The sequence below is a fragment of the Dasypus novemcinctus genome, chromosome X, assembly GCF_030445035.2.
Source record: "Dasypus novemcinctus isolate mDasNov1 chromosome X, mDasNov1.1.hap2, whole genome shotgun sequence".
In the NCBI taxonomy this organism is placed as follows: domain Eukaryota; kingdom Metazoa; phylum Chordata; class Mammalia; order Cingulata; family Dasypodidae; genus Dasypus; species Dasypus novemcinctus.
The window spans coordinates 44477087-44481528 of NC_080704.1; positions in this window are offsets into that span (position 1 = coordinate 44477087).

The window sequence follows — 4442 nt, forward strand, 5'->3', positions numbered from 1 at the left end:
AGAAAGGACTTAAAATTACAGTAAATTATAATAATATATTTTCTGAGGTGTAAAAAATTTTAGTGGTAGGAAAGCATAGATAAATTCATCTATTTTGATAAACTAGCAGAGTTGAGGGATTGCAGGAGTTAAAAACAAAAATAAAAACCACCGGGAGATCATGTCATAGAATTTGAAGCCTTCACAAGTACCTTTTAAAAAAGGGCAAGCACAGAGCAGAGTAGCTCAGTGGTTGAGTACCTGCTTTGCATGTACAAGGTCCCAGGTGCAATTCCTGGTGCCTTTTTGAAAAAAGAAAAACGGGCAAGGAAAATATGCATATTATATTATATCCTATAGAAAAAGTCTTTTGGGATATCCAACATCCTCTAAGCACTGGTTATCTCTGCCTGAGTGACATGAGAAATTTTATTTTCAGGGACTCTTTTTAAAAATTATTGGCCTGGATAATTTAAAAAACATTAAAAAATGTAAGTAACCACCCCACCCCAACCCCAAACCCAAGGCTGACCAGATAGCCAAAAGAAGATGACTGTTACTCGGTGGGGAGGTGCTAATGTGACAGGCGTGGTGCTGCCTGTGGTGTTGTAGAGCTAGCACTCATGTGGGAAGTGGGTGGAGGGAGCCCCTGCTTATGCCAACTGTTGAATTGCCAAGAAACTCTGGGTTCTCATGTGATACAAACCAAAGTTCCTTTAGGGGAGGTGGTGTGGTTGAAGAGTTTCTCATTCTGTTCTAGGAGTAATGCCTCCACAGGCGGGCCCTGTGGTTGCTGTGTTAAGAAACCCAGGGCATGATAATCATACCATATTGGGATTTACCCTGCAAATACCTATTTGGGGGAAAACTGGGGGGAGGATAGTGATCCCTATAGAACACCAGGAAATGGAGATAGCTCCAAACTTCTAAACTAATAATTACATGGACACTTGGGAAAACTTTGAAATGTTGTTGAAAATATAGCAAAAAGGGAAGCAAGCAGACAGTGATAAATGGAGACTGAGGACACTATCATTCCATTCTCCTTCATACTTCTGGGGATGTTTAAAGGAGTTTGCATTTCACATAGTGTTTGCATTCCATGGAGAGGAAAGATGGAGTCAGGAAGAAGGATAAGGAATGGGAAAGGTTTTTCAGGGCCAGATGATTGCTGGGAAGAGGTTGGAGGTAAAAGCCAATAGAGAGAGGAAGGGACAGTTCAATAAATGTTCTTGGAGGGCTGAGAAAGAGATCATGAAGATTCAGAGAGGTGAGGTAGAGGATGGGGCTTGGATCCTGAACCGTGGAGAAGTGGAGACACCGAAGATGAGATGGCAAGACCAGTGTGGAAGGCAGCTCTGATCATGGCAAGGAGACTATGAGGCACATGCCATAGCCCAGCTGAGCAAGTCTGCTGTTGAGGAGACAGCGGGAGATGATGCATAAGGTGGGAGCCAAGGTCTATGGGAATAGAGGAAGGGAGAGGGTCAATCCCAAAAGTTTTCCTCTGGAAAATACCTTCAGAAAGGTGGAGATCAAGGTCTTGATAGTGTATTTTGTAGGATCAAATGGGTTTCCACCCCAGCATGCTAATTCCTTCCCCAAAGAAATATTCGTAATTCTGTAGAAACAGCCTAATTCTATAATATAATGCCCAGTAGGAACCCTAGATTCCTACTTCTAGAACACTTCTAGATAAAGGTCAATTTCTCACTAATGCTTCTCACATGGAAGCACGCTATTGTCTAAAGTGAATTATAGAGACGTGATGATTATACCAAGGATAAAATCAATGCCTATATTTGTTGATTTAAGTATTTTGCCAAAAAAAAACCCATTGCCTCTTTCAATAAAGAAAATAAAGTTCTTATTTATGGTAGAAATTTCCTTTTCAAGATGAGTGTGTATGATTCTAGGTATTCATGGATAGCAAGTCTTGAAAGTTCATGGCATTATGAATATCACTCTTACATCACAAGGAAGGCCTTTGGTTAAATTTTACTCTTTGGCTCAGGTGATAATGCCAGCCTATTGGCAATGGCAGGGCTATTTATTTCATTAGTTAGTATTTGTAACAGTATAATTATCTCTACTTACTCTAGGCATCATGGGTTTTCCAAATATGGTTCATTCACACATACCTGCAGCGATTACATTTGGATTTTATTCACCTTGAAAGGACAGGGTCCTTTGTTTTTAAATATGTAAGTTAAAATGCAGAAAAATAAGCCACTGATAGTTTAATCACCTAAGTCCAGTAAGATAGGGTTCCATTTTCATGACAAATATGATTTGCAGATGTTCTTATTGCTTATCTGCATCTGTTCCTAAGGTGAATGAGTGGCCTTACAAAAATTTTCATGCCAGAAGAGCTACTGAGGTTCATATTATTTGGCTAACATCAGAAATGTCCCTTCCAATAAGTTTTTCCCAGTTGGAAAGCAGATGACTGTATGACATTACAATGATCACCTGCATAAGGGATGTATCTTAGTAAGGGGTGTTGTGAGGGAAGAGATGTGTCAAATACTGAAAACCCACAGTCAAATACGAAAACCACAGAAATGTGGTTCATTGAGAAGTGGCTGAAAAGATAATCCTGATGATATGAAAAATAATGGCCCAAGGGCTGACCTGATTGATCCTTTAGGAAGAGAAATGATATGCTCTGCTTGAAGCTGCTTGAAGCTTGTTCTGACAATAGTTGTACCCCCTCTCAGCCTTTTTTGGGGGGAGGAGAAATCTCCTATACTTTTTTGGACTTTTAAAAAATTCTTATTGAAGTATATCATTCATACATGACACATACATAAGCAATAATTGTATAGTAAAAGTTGTGAACTTAACAAAACAAACATGCATATCATCATACAGGGGTCCCATATATCAACCCACCACCAACACCTTGCATTGTCGTGAGAGGTTTGTTACAAATTATGAAAGAATACCACCAAAGTCTTATTACTAACTATAGTTCTTATCTTACATTTGGTGTATTTCCCCCCCCAGCCCATCCTATTATTGTTTTTTAAAAATATACTTTTATTACAGAAGTTGTGACCTTACAAAACATACATGCACATGTGTAGAATTCCCATACAACACCCTTCACCAACACACCACACCGTGGAAGAACATTTATTACAGATTATGAGATAATATTATCAGGCTATTACTACCAACCATGGTCCATAGTATACATTTAACACTTTTTTCATACTTCCCCATTATCATCACAGTACATCTTTGGCATTGATGCAAGAATATTACAGTATTGCTGGTAACACATTATAGTGCTCAGACTTTCTTGATGACTTCAGATTAAGGTAGCATATATTCACTCCAATGTTAACTTCATTTGTACATACGTTCTTCCCATACCAATTTCTTTCCATTTAAATAACCCAGACTGACTTTAAAAAGCCTCCTATGAGAATTAACTTGCATATGATATTTAACCACTTAGTAAACATTAAAGTGTCATATGGATGCTTAACCTTACAATAGGGAGACATAAATCTACATGAAAAATAAAGATGTAAAAGGCAATGCTAAATCTTAATCAGATTGTAACTTAAAAAATAATAACAAGAACATTTTAGTATTATAATTCTTGTAAGGTGAGCAATAACTCTATATAAAAAAAATAATTTAACAAATCCTTTTACTCTAATGCCTTCCCCCCAGGATCTCTTTGAAGTGAGTTAAAACACTCTGATGAAAAGGTTGCTTATACAAATGTAAGTAGTCTAATATTTATGTGTATATTGAAAACCAGACAATGGAATTCATAAAAGGTTAGACCTGAAATGAAACTTAGGGATCATCTAGTATATGTCCCATCAACTAATTTGTGAAACAGGCAAGGCTAGAATTAGGTCTCTCAACTTCTAGATTTTTAATCCTTCCATAACCCTGCATTCTTTATTGTGTCTATTTAAATTCTTAAATATAATCAGAAAATTAATAAATTTATCAATGTTCTTTTAAAATTTTGTCCTTGAAGATGAATTTCTAAATTTTGGAGGATATCATTTATTAAATTCTATGGGAAAGAATCATTTCATAATGTATATTATAAATCAATTTGAAGGCTAAGATATAACTTTTTCTACCTTAAACATGGTTTAGGAATGCTTCTTGGCAGGATAAGTCTTTACTTTTAACCGTGATAAGATTCTATTTTTCTTTTATGCATTTTTGTAAACTTTTTATTCCTTGATGACCGTTTGAGACCTTATTCAAATCAAAGATTGAATCCCCAAAATAAATATTCAAAGTTTTGGTGGTACAACTTTAAGGAAAATCTAAAGTCCTTTCTTTGTCGTTGTCTCATTCAGATCATAATAAATATTTCATTCCCAATCTAATGGATTTGGCTTGGAGGTACCCTACATAGCCATATTGTGATGTTAGGGTTTGGTTTGTTTTAAAAATTTATAGCAATTCCAAGCAGAAGTTAG